Raw genomic sequence first — 16,020 nt, forward strand, 5'->3', positions numbered from 1 at the left:
AGAGGACAAGAGCCTGAGGAGGCAAATGTCATGGAGATTCAGGACAGACTGTTTCAAGGAAGGTGTCAAATGCAGTAGAGGGGTCAGATGGATGAGTCCTATTATAAATAATGCACTGAACGTAGGGGTACATACATCTTTTCAAATTAGCGTTTTCATTTTCCTTGGCCAAATATCCAGAAGTGGAATGGCTGGGTCATAAGGTAGTTCTATTTCTAGTTTTCTGAGGAACCTCCTGACTGTTTTCCATAGAGGTTGCACCAATTTGCAACCCCAACAGTGTAGGAGGGTTCCCTTTTCTCCACATCTTTGCCAACATTTCTTTGATTTACTGATGATAGCCATTCTGACCGGTGTGAGGTGATATCTCATTGTAATTTTAATTTGCGTTTCTGTGATGATTAGTGACATTGAACAGCTTTTCATGTCTGTTAGCCATCTCCGTGTCCTCTTTGGAGAAATGTCTATTCAGGTCCTCTGCCCATTTTTTAATCGGATTTTTTTTGGGGGGGGGCGGTTGAATCGTATGAGTTCCTTATATATTTTAGATATTAATACCTTATCAGGTGTATTATTGGCAAATTTCTCCCATTCAGTAGGTTGTCTCTTTGTTTCGTTGATGGTTTTTCTGCACGAAAACTTTTTAGTTGGATATAGTCCCATTTGTTTATTTTTACTTTTATTTCCCTTGTCTGAAGAGACATATCCTAAAAGACATCACTAATGACCTGTGTCAGAGAGTTCACTGCCTATGTTTTATTTTAGCATTTTTATGGCATGGTGACAGATGCTAGACTCATCATGGTGATCACATCAGGTGTATAAATGTTGAGTCACTATGTTGTACACCTGAGACATATATACCAACTATACTTTAATGATTTAAAAAAACAAAAAATGGAAGGATGAGTCTTCAAGGCCACCTGGACCTGGCATTTCTCCCGCAAGCTGGCCTCTCCTCCTGTGCTCCCCATCTTGGCGGGTGGTGTCACCATTCTAGCCCATATACCAAGGGACACATAGGTCATACTCCTCTCACACCTGCAGCCCCTCCCCCATGTGGCCTTCCTCATCTGCCTTCCTCTTCTTTGACAATTCCTTGCCACATCTCTGTTCTAGCCCTCCCAATTTCTCCCTTTTCATGGTGCCTCCTTGCTCTGTGAGAATGGCGGACAGGCTCCTGCATCTGTAAGGCTTGACTCAGGAGGCTTCCTCTGCTCCGAAGCCTTTTCCTCCTTCTCTCAGAGACTATCTGCTCACCTTCCTGAACCCACTAGCCCGGCTGACACCCACTCCCTAAAGCCTGCCAAGTGGAGCTTGTGGCTGCTGCCAAGATGTGTAACACCTAAGACATGAAACTGTCATCGCCCCATTTGTTTAAACATCTCCGCCGCTGGACTGAGGTCAAGAACTGTTTTGTTTTGTTTTGTTTTGTTTTTTCATCTTTCTTTCTCCCCCAGTTACTGGTCCCTGGTAGATCTTCAGTGTTTGGTGATGAAATAATCACTTTGGTGCCTAGTCCACTTTTTAGCCCTTTGGTGACTGAAAACTGCTAACTTCCTGGTTCCATAATCCTGTGAAACGTATTCACTGAAGGATTTCTTTTAAATGAAAGCTCCTTGGGTCATTGAGGATAGGATTGGATTTGCAGAAATTTGAATCCCAAGTAGCAGAGTCAGAACACTTCTATTGTGTTCAAGCAAATCATACCCAGCCCTGGAAGCACACTCTGTATCATGTTTGGGCAGTCAGGCTTTGACTGTGGTTAGGGGCCAGGTGTATTTATAGTGAGCAAGACATCGGCCCTGCCTCGCCTCCTCACACCCTGGGCACTGCTTGCTTCTTGCCCCTCCTCCCACTCCATATTAACAGGCCGGCACTGGCTTTAGAGGGGAGCAAAAGCTGGGGCAGCCAGACTCCAGCCTGGCTCCGTGCAGTCTCTGAGTCAAATCACCTTTACATTGGCTTGCCTGTGAATACATCATCTTGAAATGTGGTTTATTTTTTGTGGCTTAAAAAATTAAGATAAAATTCACATACCATAAACTTCACCCCTTTAAAAAGGTAATTTACTCACATGTAGGACATTCACAGAGCTGCATGACCACCACCTCTGTCTAGTTCCAAGACATGTCCATCACCCCAAAAGGAAACCTTATCTCCACTAAGCAGTCAGTCAACGTTCTCTGCTCCCCCAGCCCCTGACACCCACCAGTCAGCTTTCTGTCTCTATGCATTTACCTATTTGGAATGTTTCATACAAATGGAATCATGTAGTACGTGGCCTTTTGTGTCTGGCTTATTTCACTCAGTGTAATGTTTTCAGGGCTCATCCAGATGATAGCATGTGTCACGACTTTATTCTTTTGTATGGCCACACAGTATTTTGTAGCATAGGTAGACCGCTCCCATTGGAATTCTGCTCTGTGAGGGCACCACTTGGAGCTGCCCTGTTCGTGGATGTTTACCGGGGCTGAGAGCAGAGCTGGGCACCTCATCATGCTGATCAGTAGCTATTTGTTGGATGGATGAATGGAGGTTGCTGGTTTCCCCCAATTTCTGGTGATTCTCGGTGTCTGCTAGTATTCCTCAGTGGACGCCTGGGTGGGATTTCCTCTCCCTGGGGTGTGAGGTGGGCTGCAGTCCGGGAAGGTGGGAAGGCTGCATGTTGGGGCTGTGAGTGGTGAGCAGGCCGGGGCTGGCCTACATGGATTCTCTCTGCTGGGTCCCAGGCCTGCTTGGGCTGTCAGCTCCTGCTCGCCAGCTTGCTCAGTTTCTTTAGAGGGGAAATGTCCAGCTTCTCTGCCATGAGGGGCCTGCGCAGGAGGCCGAGGGCAGCAGCACATCTGCATGTAGTTCCTCCCTATTCCTTCTCCCACTGTCCGCCTTCCCCTGCAGTGATTTGAGGAGGGGGTAGGGGGCCTTCCATCCAGCCTCCACACCTCCTTCTGGACAGGGGATGTGCTACTGAGTTTGGGTCCGTCCCACATTTTTTCTTGTTACTCATTTTATTGGAAGCATGTCACATGTAGAAATTAAGGAGAATTGACTTCTTGTAATATTGCATCTTCCTGTCCACAAGCTAGTACGTCTTTTCACTCGTTCAGGTCTTCTTCTGTGTTCTTCACTATTTAAAAGTTTTCCTCACTTAGTTCTAATCTAGTTGTGAGGAATCTTTAATTGAGATCTAATTTGCATACAGTTAAATGCTAAGATATTAAGATCCTTAACTTCGAATGCATATCAAAACAGACCATTTTTATCACCCCAGAGAGTTCCCTTACATCACTTCCCAGTTTCCCTTCCCCTCAGGCAACCACCGATCTGATTTTTATACCACAGGATAGTAGTCTCTTCTCGAATCTCATGAAAAGAAATGATGCCTTGTTTACTCTTGTGTGTCTGGCTTTTTTTCCTGCAGCGTAGAGTTTTCAAGGTTCATTCATGTTATAGTGTGTATCAGTACTTCCTTTTTATTGCTGAGCAGCTTTCCATTATATGGATATATCACAGTTTATCCATACCCTGTTCACTGACATATGGGTCGCTTTTAGCTTTGCACTGCTACAAATCAAGCCGCTGCGCACATTCGTGTACAAGGCTATTTGTGGACATATGTCTTCATTTCTCTTGGGCGGAGACCTAGCAGTGGAATTGCTGACTCCTAAGGTACAGGAATGTTTACCTTTTTGAGAAACTGATAGTTTTCCAAACTGCTTGTACCATTTTTCACCCCACTGACAGTGTGCGAGTTCCAGTTCTCCCATTCAACTCCTCTGGCTTCGATTTATCTGTTCCTCCGATCTCATCCACCTTCGTTCTTCTGAAAGTTCATCTCAGTCTTCGGATCACTGATGTCTTCACCCCTTCGTGCTCCGTGTACTTGTGCACGTGCCTTTTTTCTGACATCTCTCAGGGGTTTTCAGAGACAATGTAAATGTGCTTGGTGTGCCATCTGGAACAGGAAGTCAGGTTTTTAGTTATGTGAGTAGTCTCTAGTGTGGCGTTTTATGTTGACGGTCTCGTAAAAAAAAACGTTACCCTGTCTTTTCTGCATTTGTTTTCAAAGCAGCAAAGAATAAAAACGATGATTTTTGTTTCTTCCAAAGCTTCTGATAGAAGAATATTAATTAACCTTTCAGCCCGAACTTCATTGCATGTCCAAGAATAACTTATTTAAGGGGGAATGGGAATGTTGACATTTTATGTGATTTCAAATGCTGAAGATTTTTTTCACGGGTGGGATCGAATGGAAAACCTCTGTATGAGATGGAGGGTGGAAGGTGAGTCGTGGGAATTGTTTCACTCGGTCCCTGGGATCCTCAGCCTCCAAGCTGCATGTCAGATGTGCAATCGGTATTGTCACTCCTTGCATTTCTCCCTCTTCTCAGGACTATGTGTGCACGGTGTCACTTGTCACATCTTCAGGAAAATAACTGCTTGAAGCTTTTTCTTCTCTCCTGGAGCAATGCAGGCTCTCCCCCAGAGAGTTAGGGATTGGCAGGAAAGGGGTGAAGTGGGGTGAGGCAGTAGAGGCAGTGGCGGCAGTGGCTCTGGCTGTCTGAGCCCCAGTTAGAGCTATGTAGCAGCTAGGGCCTTTCCGGTGACAGTAGTGCCTGGGCTGGGGGAGTATGTGACAAGGACATCTATTGTGACAAGGCATTAAAACATGTCTCATAAACAAAACCTGTAGTTTTGGGGCTTGATGTATTGTTTAGGTTATCTTTTCAGGAATATGGTATGTATGCCGAGCGAGGTGGGCAAATTGCGTGGTACTAAAACTGCTAGGAAGCAAATTCAAGAAGGCATTGCTACTTTTTTGTTGCTCCCACCTCCGAAAGGATGGCTCAAACCCTCTGTACTCTGTGATTTGCCTGCCTGTCTTTGGCTGCCAGTCAGTGAGGGACGTGTCGTAGAAACATGAATGTGCTATCAGAAAGGAATATTCGTGCTTGCGGGGAAGCACAGGGTGCCAGCCCAGGTTGTAGGCCTGCTGGCTTTAAATATCTCCTTTCAGCAGGACTTCTAGCCAGAGAAGCTAGGGATGGGGGTGGGTAGAGTGGGGAAGAGACCTAATTATGTAAATTTTGATCTTAAAGCTTTATTCGTATGTTTCCTGGCAGGTTGTTCTTTAATCTCAAGAACAAGATTGCTTAGAATTACCATATATTCCAGTTAATTGCATTAAAATTATAGCAAAGGTTGTTTTTGCTATAATCAAGAGTGATTTTGATTAATACTTATGAAATCAGTTGCCTCACCAGCAGTGGCAATGAGAAGAACCTCAGTCAGCTGTCCCTTCTCTTCTTTCCTTCCTTCCCCCCCCACCAAAGGCCAGGATACAAAATATTTTTGAAAGGTTTTTCTTTTCCAAATACACTTACATGGATAGTTATTTGGAAAGAAAATTTTTCAAAGAGGGTGTCTGATTATTTTCTTCTGTGTTTAGTACAAAGTTTATGAAATAGTTCTTTACTGAACAAGGCAAAGAGAGGACCCCAGCAGAGGTCAAGGCTGGCGACAGTGACAGGAGCACACGCCATCTCCTGATCGGCTGTGTACTGGTAGAGATTCAGGGCATTCTAAAGAGTATCTTCTAGTCTATGGCCATGCCACCCTGAACGTGCCCGATCCCGTCTGATCTCGGAAGCTAAGCAGGGTCGGGCCTGGTTAGTACTTGGATGGGAGACCACCTAGGAAGACCAGGTGCTGTAGAGGTGACAGACAGACAGACAGATAGACAGACAGACAGACAGACAGACAGATAGAATCTTCTATTGGATCAGTAGAGCACCTTGGGAAGATCAGAAGAAACTTGCTAGGAAGTGACAACACACATAAAGAAAACATTAGAATTACATACACTAAGAAAAAAAATCAAAATTAACTATAGCGCAAGGTATATACAAAGTGCTTCATTAAGGGACCAGAGTGGTGGCAGTAGGCATGAAAGAGATGGCTAGACTCGAGGTTTTTCAGTTGAATTGACTGCTGTCATTGATGGGTTGGATGTGACTGGGGAGAGAGAGGAGGACTTGAGTGTAACAATGCCCAAACTGCCAGCCTGAGCAGTAGTAGCTGGTGGTTCTGCTTGGGTGATGATTTGGGGGAACCTAGTCTGGAGAAGGAAAGGAGAATGTTTGCTCTTAGCTCAGCACAGAGGCAGCCCAGTGAGCCAGCAGCGGCCTGGAGTCATTCCGGGGTGTGCCCTTCTCCCCCAGGGCTGTGGCGACTCTACCTTTCAGCCTAGTTGCTCCCCAGTAAGGACCAAAATAAGAGCTACTTGGCACAGGTATTCATGAGAGCGTTCTGGGGTATGATGGATGATGTAGAACATCCAGCACAGTGTCTGGGACCAGCTTCTTCCAGAACCTTCCAGCTGCAGTAGGGAGCCTCAGAGGGAAGACTGCCTATCTTCCCCATCAGCAGAGAGGTTGGGAGGTGGACTTGGTGAGGGGACACAGTGTTAGGCTGGCAGACTCACCCACCAGTATGGACAGAATGACACCATTTGAGCATACTTGGGGTGTCAGAGCCCTTTTACTTTTCAGGTACTTCTGCATACATTGTCTGTCCTGACTTAAGAGATGGTGAAAAAAGGGATAGAGAGGTTGAGGAACTGAAGAGGGTCATACAGCACATTATGTATGTGCTTTGGAGTCAGATACTAACCAATACTAAATACCTACTACTGTGTGCCAGATACTGGGCCACTTCAGTGACTGCGGGATATACAGGGGTTGTCAGCTGCAATGTATCGAAGAGGAAGCAGTCTTGGGAGTAGTTATGCTCACAGGAGAGACGATGCTTTGGCATAGGCGGGGGCTGGAGACGTGACTTGGGAGGTCTCAACATGAGATGAAAACCAAGCTGTGGTCCTAGACCACATCACCCAGGAAGCAGGGTCAGGGAGGGAGGGAGGGAGAAAGACAGGAAGGGCTAACAGCATAGTTTCAGAGTGAGAAGAGATGTCAGCCAGGAGCCAAGGAGGGGATGGACAGAGAGGTGGAAGGAAAATCAGAAGAAAGGGAAGCCAGAGTGGAACAATTCAAAGAGCAGTAAGCCCCGTCTCATGTTCCATTTCACATTTCCGAGAATGGTTTCCGGGAGATGCAGGCAAAGCCAGACGGCCGCAGGTGGTGGAGCAAGGCCTGGAGACCCCATCCCTCCTGCCCGGGCATGGAGGAGGGGTAGAAAGGGCAGTAGCTGAGGGGCATCAGGGGCTGGGGAGACATGACCGTTTCCTAGACTGTATGAGAAAGGAGCTGGTGGAGATGGGGGGAGGGTACCATTGCTGGATTGACTGTCCCTGCACAGCAGACACAGCCACATCTAGGATCTCATGTTGGCCTCTGGAAGTGTACTAATTGGCCTCATAAAGTAGAGGACAAGAGGTTCTGGGAGAGGTACAGACCTGTCCAAGGTGATTCAGCTAGTGAGCGGCAGAGCTGGGTTGGGATGCACTTGGCCCATTAGTTTTGCCTTTGACCAGGTGTCCAGCAGGCCATTGGCGGGGGCCCTCAGTCTTATGTTCCTGCAGAGGGGAAAAGTGGTTTTCAAATCAGCTCCCTGTCCCCTTGGTTGCGCTGCCTTCCCTTCCTGATTTAGCGCGTGTGGTAGCTGTGAGATTAGCTGTGCCTCAGTTGTCAGTGTTACTTACAAAGATGGGGGAACCTCAGAGCTGGTCTCTGGGACTGGATGATCACAGTAGGAGGTGAGAGCTGGTAGCTCTGGTTACTTCTGGAGACCTCCGTGTCAAAGACAGCTCAGCTCCAAAGATAGGTCCCTAGACTAGTAGGTCACTGTGCCTCTTCTGATTATCCCAAGCAAAGCCCCAAAAGCTAACCACTAGGTCCGAGTCAGATTCATTGGCAATGACCTGATATAGACAGGGAAACCTCTTTCTACTGCTACCGGACTCCCCAGGGAGCTAGTACAATGCCTCACAGGGCACTTCCAAATCCTCTCGTATCACCTTGTCCTTTCACCCTCTCTTCTCTGTCCCCAAATCACATTTGTCCCTGCATCCTATCGATTGTACCTCAGAAATCTGCCTCCATTTTCCCAGTTTCATCGCTCAAGTTCATCTATGCCATCATATTTTTTTGTTCGATATATAATTCATATACCATGTAATCGACCCTTTTAAAGCGTACAATTGTTTTTTTTTAGTACGTTCATACTGTTGTGTAACCATCACTACTACTTCCAGAATATTTTCATCGCCCCAAACAGAAACCTATACTTAGTAAGCAGTCACCTCCATTCCCCCTCCCTGATGGGAGGAGATTTGATTTTGCACGGTTAGCACGCATTGCGATATACATATGACATATCATTGTATACTTAAAACCTATATAATTAACCAATGTCACCCCAAGAAACTTAATAAAATTTAGAAAGACAACAGAAAAAATAACATTTTCTTTATCCATTCATCTGTCGATGGATGGGTCTTTTACATATTTACAGGAATGCTATTATACTCTGCATCACTATTCCACTCAGTCATATGTCTGGAGGATCTTTCCATGTAGATCTGTCATTCATATAAACCACTGGCTTATATCCACATTATCACTGTACCTGATCTGACAGAAGAATTTCTCCATTCACAGTCATTTGAGCTTTTCCAGGCCTTTTGCGCAGCAGCGCTGCAACAGGCATCCTTGTAACCTGTGACCTCCTCTTCAGCTTGGGTTCTCCCTGTGACCATGTGCGAGGCGGATGCTGAGAAGTAGACTTGCCAAGTGACAGAATTCGGGTTTCAAATGTCAATAGATACTGCCAATCTGTTCCCTCTCCCTCTGGCAGTAGTGCAGAGACAGTGTCTCCCCTTTAGTTAACAAACGTATGTAGGAAAAAGGCAATCTATTGGATCAGGTACCTGAAGAACCCTGAGACGGTGCTACTTTCAGGTACACATAGGTCTAGGCTCTTAAATGATGTCACTTCGACAATCTCCATCTCAGTTTTGCTTTTCTCTGAGTTGGCTTTATTCTTTCGCAGGTTCTCCCCAAAGTAGCCACAGGCAGCTCAGGATGACATCTTACCAGCTTAGCACGCCCCGTGAAAGAGTTCCTCTTTGTCAACAGTTCCAAAAAGTCCTGGATGTTTTTAGTAACTGCTCTTAGGTTTTTTTTCCTTCTATTTATATTCCTTCTATTTCAACTTAACTTCCTGACGGCAGGGCAGAGTCTCCCTCTGAGCAAATTCAGAACTGCTGATCACTTGAACCCAAGCTGGAGATGAGGCCAGGGGTGCAGGAAAAACATTTGGGTAGTAGAAGCAGAGTCTAAAATGTCCACAAGAACTTAGACCCTGCTTGACCCACTTCCCTGGGCTGTATTCAAAGGGACCAATTGTCCATAGGAAGCCACCTAACTCTTGAAGCCTCTTAAACGCAGGCTGAGAAGTAGGATGAAGTAGGTCCAGGGATCTGTCTGAAATTTTTAAAAAGTAAATTTTAACTTCAGACCAGTTTTAGATTTATGGAGAAATTTCGAAGAGTTGAGAGAGTTCCTACACATCGCATACCCAGTTTCCCCTAGTAACGCCTTACGTTAGTATGGTGTGTTCATCACAACGAACCATCGTCTGAACACTTATTAAAATCCAGGCTTCATATCAGATTTCCCAAGTTTTCCCTAATGCCTCTCTTCTGTTCCAGGATCCCATCTCTTCCTACCTGGCATTTTGCACCTGAGAATTACTGGGTGAATAGTCAAGAATTCCAAGACTGAAGTTCTTAAATTCAAACCCAAATTCAATGCCTTTGGGTTTTTCATAGCCTGAATTGTTGAAGGTTTCCTAAATTGAGTTTTAAAAAACACCACTATCTAAACTTCAATATAGCTTTCATCTTTTTCCTGTTGCTATTACATCTGATGGAGTTCAAGGTTACCCAATGATTCTGTTCTCAAGTGTGCCCATGGAAAAGTGTACTCCTGCTGGGGAGTGGGGGGGGCGGGGCATTGCCGTTCCCTGGGGACCTCCTCTGCACCAGCCACTGTGATGGGCTGAGATCTCCTTTGCCTTGTTGGTCTTTCTCTCTCAGCATTCTGGTGTGGACAGTGGAGTTCATTTCACCCTAGCTACTGGCCCACTGTCACCATGGTGGCCTTGCAAGACCCCTCTTTCATTTTGTTTCATATTAGGAGTGAAAAATTGAAACCCCTAAATGTTCAATAATACTTAACTGCTTAAGTAAATTAAGGTATGATGACTTACGATGCAGTCGTTAAAGCCACATTATTAACATGCGGAAAAAAGATTACGAAAGCAAGCATAGTGCGTGATACTTTTTTAAAGTACACACACACACACACACACACACACACACACACACACGTCTTTATATGTTATACTTTAGTCCCAGCAAATTCTTGTGATTTATTCTAAAGAATTAATGAAGGCAGTAATAGCGACATATGTAAAAGTATTTGTGTACATACGTTAAACCTACATAGAGGCACACAAACTAGTCTGGAAGGGCATATACCAAGGTGTTAATGATGCTTGCTATGGGTGAAGGAATTACGGGAGGTTATTTTATTTTCTTCTTTTTTCCTTTTCCAATTTTATGGATCTTTCTAACAGCATTTATTATATTCATAAGAATTTTGCACGTTTAAAAATAAAGGTAAATAAGGTTCATCAATAAGAATTATGTCCAACAGGATTTTATAGAATTTCTGTTCATACTGCAATTTTTGAATCGTCACAGGGAGATGGGAAAGCTATATTCTGAAAATTATTTTTGATTCTCCTTAGATTTTAGCATAATTTAAATTTAATGCAGACTAAATTTAGTATCTTCTGAGCTGCCAATATCTGTTCAGCTACATCCTAAGTGATGTGGGGCTACAATGAAAATGTAACCTATGATTCCTTTCCTCAAATTACTCTTAGTCAATCTAGGATAAATGATATCTGGGAAAGAGAAACCAGGACTGCATTCAAGGCTACTCATGGCAAAGTGCTAAATCATAAGACAGAGCTGCTGGGCTGCATGGAGGTTCAGAGAGGGAGAAGATAATTACGTATTGGAGGGGTCAGGAAAGTCTTCATGCACAAAAAGATGGGATAGCAAAAGAAAAAAAGTTACCTTGCGATAACCAATCTGCTTTTCTGTCTAGTATAACTTCCTCGTTCCTGCTTCCTTCTGCCTGTAAAAGTCTTTTCATTTTGTACAGCTCCTCAGAGCTCCTTTTATCTGCTAGGTTGGACGCCACCTGATTCATGAATCTTTGAATAAAGCCAGTAAGGTTTTTACAATTTACTCAGTTGAATTTTGTTTTCTAACATAATAAACATGTTATTAGGCATGTGGTATATCTTACTGAAAGACGACTTATCTATATGTATAATATGTGAGTATTGTGATAATTCACAAGATGAGCAAATCAAGTTCTTGGTGGATAGAGTTGATCCCCACTGGGAACCCATCTGGATGAGAGTGACCGAAAGATGTTTTTCTCAGGTAAATAAAAGGCTCTGGTAGTTAGAGCACCATCATTTGTCACCTCACCTTGCACTAATGCCCCACAAGTACAATAATTGGAGAAAGCTGCACAAATGACAGAACAATGATGTAATGTTCACAAATGCCAACTTGTAGCAAAGGTCTAATAATATAGTAGGTGTGAGTTATGAACCATAATTAAAGCCTTTGTCAGTCATTTTACCCAATTAGAATATACGTAATTGTAAGTAGGACTCTTTTTTTCTTTTTAAAGAATAATTGCTTGTTGAAAGTGTGACATTACAGGATTAGCAGAATAGTATCCGAAAGACTTCTAAATGAATACTATAAACCTGTTAAAAACAAAGTAGGCACTTAGGCTCTTTCAGACAGATCCTAGCTGCTCTGGTGATTTCTCTGCATCAGAGAATGCACTGTTCCTGCTGTTCCCCAGGTCTAGAATGGTGTCTGATCCAGAGTAGATGCTCAGCAGGAGTTTGTTGACAACAGATGAACGCGTACATAACAGAAAGGAAGAGGTATCAGTCTCCTGTTGCTGCTATAACAAATCATCACAAACTTAGAGGCTCAAAGCAACACAAATATATGCTCTTACATTACGAAGGTTGGGAGTCTGACATAGATATCACCAGGCTGAAATCAAAGTGTCAGTATGGCTGTGTTCCTTCTGGAAGCTCCAGGAGAAAATCTGTTTTCTGGCTTTTCCAGCATCTGGAGGCTGCCACATTCCTTGGCCCGTGGTTCCTTCTTCCAGTCACACTGACTCTGACCCTCCCATATCCCTTTTTTAGGGACCCTTGTCATTAGCTTGGGCCCATCCAGGTAATCCAGGATCATCTCCCCATCTCAGTAGCATTAATTACATCTGCCAAGTTCCATTTGCCATATAGGTGACATAGTCACAGGTTTCTGGGAAGTGGGCAGTTAGAAATGGGACTTCTTGAGGGATTCTGCCTACTACAGAAGGTATCATTTATAACATTACCTTTGCATTACATTACATTGTTTTTTTTAAAAAAAATAGTTCCATTTTCTAACATTAATAGCTTCAGAAAATAAAGAAGGAAATAGGCATTACCTGTGGATAACTGCCATTAATATTTTGGTATGTAGTACAGATTTTATGAAAAACATCTCGAAGAGGTTGGCGAGGTGGGTGGTAGATCCTCTAGGCTCTAAGAGGCTGTTGTAAGGATTTTGGCATTTATGCCCTCATGGGTGTATACTGTTGTTTTTAACAGCTTCGTTGAAGTATAATGAACACAAAAGAAGCCACACTTGTTTAAAGTGTACAGTTCGATCAGTTCTTGACCATCACCACAGTCAAGATCATAACTGTCTTCATCAGCCCCAGAAGTTTTCTCTGCCCTTATCCTCATCTGCAGGCAGCCGCTGATCTGCTCTTTCTCACTATACATTAGTTTACATTTCCCAGCATTTTATAGAAATGGTACCATAAAGCATGTACTTTCTTTTTCGCCTCGTTTCTGTCACTCAGCATAATAATCCTGAGATTTATTCGTGTTGTGTGCATTAGTCATTCATTCCTTTTTCTCCCTCAAATGAGGAAAGCCTCCTTTTTGAATACTGGGCTAGGTGACTTCATTTGACAAACTTGCTGAATGCACGGTGGACCCGTGCCACGCCTGCCCTTGCTTCAGGTGCCAGGGAGAAGAAGAGGCATGATACTTGGCCTCAGACCTCCCAGAACCTCTCTCTGTGGAGAAGATAGCCATGAAGGGAAGTTAGAAAATTCAGCTTGCCGAATTCGTTTATGTTTGACAAAGATGTCAAGACAATTCAGTGAGTAGCCTCGTCGCATCATTTGTTGCGATGTACATGTCTGCTGGCTGCCTGCATGTACTGAGGGCGGGATGCAAAATATGCTTCTAACGGTACGATCCATGTCAGGTACAATTCGGAGATAAACATGGTCTGATAAGTTGCTGATCTTAATGATGAGCATGCCCACTGCTGAGCCTGGCCGAGTTCACGTTTTAAGGGACACATTTGGGCTGGAAAGAAGCTTAGAAAGTAGACAAGTTGAATTCTGTTCTGTGACACAGAGGAAGCTTTCTTTAGGTACCTCCCTCTTCCCCCTCCAAAGTAAGTAGGAATGTTCAATAACGTAGACTTGCAGGATGCTTGTCATTTCTAGTGGATTTTTTAAAAATGGTCGTTTTGTATCTTCAAAACATCTATATCCTTAGCATCAGCTCCCGCCCCCATCGGCTTGTGTACAGAAACACAAACGCAGAGCGCTATAAAGGGGAAAGGTCAGCTGAAGAGCTGTGATTTTATTTCGCATGGTGTTAAATAGGTTATTTGATTTATATTCTCCCAAATAACAAGCTGATTTAGGGAAATAGTCGGCCAAATCAAACAGACACAGGCCCGGATGAGTTCCTTGCAATTGCTGTATAGCCCAAGACACCAATGTCCCCTTTTCCATTGAGGCAAAAACCAGGCGGTGGGTCTCACTCCTTTTGAGGATTTGTGCTGGAAGACGAGCCAGACAGATTGATAAGCTAGTCCCAGAAGGAGGTAACAGAGCAGGATGTATTTATACCTACAGACTGGCTCTTTCTATTTTCGACATTGCTCCCCAGATCGCTTAGCCAGTGTTTCCAGTGTGCCACATAAGTGCCAAGGGCTGTCGGGGCCGAGTTCCATAATAGTGTACACAGGCATTGAATTTTAGTGTGGTGGTTGTAGAAGCAACAGTCTGCCATTGGGTATATCAGGGAAAGGAATCAGAGCAAGCCATTTCTTGCAAATATGACACACACGGACAGGTTCGTGGAGCAACGTCATTCAAGTCAAAGGGAGGAAGGAGTTAAGGAAGAAGTGAGGGGTGTGGCAGGGAGATGAGATCTGGTGCTGGTGACTTTCACCACAGGATCCAGATGTCTGCCGTGGACAACGGGAGATGGACTTATTCTTTGTAGTGCTAGAAGATCAGGGCCAGTTTCAGGGTCAGTACAAAAACGTTTTCCAGCAACCTGACTCTTCCAATGAATAGCCTTCAAAAGCACCTGCCAGGACCCCCAGCTGAGGTGATTCTGAGAGCAGAGGTTCCTAAGCTTGGTCAGCCTGTCCCTCCTGGCTGAGAACCTCTGAGTTATACATTGGAGATGAATTTGCTATACTCTGAGGGATGGTCGATTAGCTTACATTTCAGGTTCTTCCCAAAGTTAATAAACCCTGAGAAAGTTGACTTGGTTTTTGTGAAGTTTGTTTTTAATAAACTGTAACTCGGTGTTATTTTTAAATTTCTTGTCATGCTAAAAATATATATAACCTTAAGTTTACCTTTTTACTCATTTCCGAGTATACAGTTCAGTAGTGTTAAACATATGCACATCATTACACAGCCAAATCATAAGTTTTTCATCTTGCAAAACTGAAATTCTATACCCATCAAACACTAACTCCCCATCATCCCTTTCCCCCGAGCCCCTGGAAACCACAATTTTACTTTCTCTCTCTTTCTGGATTTGGTTACTCTAGGGACCTCAGATAAGTGGAATCATAGTATTTGCCCTTTTGTGATTGGCTTCCTTTTGCGTTTCACTTACCATAATGTCCTCAAGATTCGTCTATGTTATAATCACTTGGCGATATTTTCTTATTTTTCACATTTTATAAGATTTCCAGAGTGGACATACATGACTGGAAAACAAACTTAAAGATTTACATAAAACAGTGAGAGGTGTAATATAAGACGGGCCTATAGAGAGAGGGAGGCCAGATCAGGCTGGGCCTTGCAGGCCATAGTTAGGCACGTGGAGTTTATATTCAGGGTAGTGAGGTCTTTGAGGGTTTCGAGCAGGGAAATGATGTGCTATGATTATTTAAAAAAAGATAAAGGGAGTTGAAGCTTCTAGGTATAAAACAAGTTATGGGGATGTGTGCAGCATAGATAAAACAGTAATAACATAATTATAACATTGTACAGTGTCGGATGGTTGCTGGACTTACAAGGATCGCTTCTTTAAGTAGATAAATGCCGAGTAACTATGGTGTACACCTGAAATGGACACACTATCATGTTAGTTATATTTTAATAAAAATCTTTTTTTTTAAAGGGTGTCTTTTTGCCTACTGTGTGGAGAATGGGTTGTTGTGGGGAGAAGACCTGGAAGGACCAGGTAGATGGCTCTTGTGGTTGTCCAGGCAAGAGATGATGGCTGCAGTTGAGGTGTGGATAAGTGGGTGGACCGAGGGCATGTGGTGCAGGTAAAATTGACAGTACTTGATGACGGTGTGGCTGCGGAGTGCGGGAGAGATGTCCAGGATGATGTACAGGTTTCTGGCTTGTGGCTGTGCCATTCAGTGAAACAGATGAGCCCAGGAAAGGGTTAGGGTTGGAGGAGGGGAGGCAAGTGGAGGCATTTGGTTTGGGACATGCTTAATGTGAGCTGGCTATGAGGCTGAGGCATCGAGGAGGGATTGGAAAGGGAGGGTGTGGAGGCATCAAGTATAGCCATTTTAAAACTTTGATTATGAAGAGGAGAGAGAAGGCAGTATCAGGA

General features: G+C 44.0%; 1 protein-coding gene and 1 non-coding gene across 2 annotated transcripts in view; both read left to right on the top strand.

Annotated features, from left to right (window-relative positions):
• The window catches only part of CD99L2 (CD99 molecule like 2), a 98,400-nt gene that overhangs the window by 16,651 nt on the left and 65,729 nt on the right, over positions 1 to 16,020 (top strand). The gene's annotated exons all lie outside the window — the stretch shown is intronic.
• On the top strand, positions 5,600 to 5,718 carry LOC111733140. The gene has a single exon (XR_002777854.1). It is a non-coding gene; the product is annotated as a 5S ribosomal RNA (ribosomal RNA).

The sequence above is a fragment of the Pteropus vampyrus genome, unplaced genomic scaffold (genome assembly GCF_000151845.1).
Source record: "Pteropus vampyrus isolate Shadow unplaced genomic scaffold, Pvam_2.0 Scaffold529, whole genome shotgun sequence".
In the NCBI taxonomy this organism is placed as follows: domain Eukaryota; kingdom Metazoa; phylum Chordata; class Mammalia; order Chiroptera; family Pteropodidae; genus Pteropus; species Pteropus vampyrus.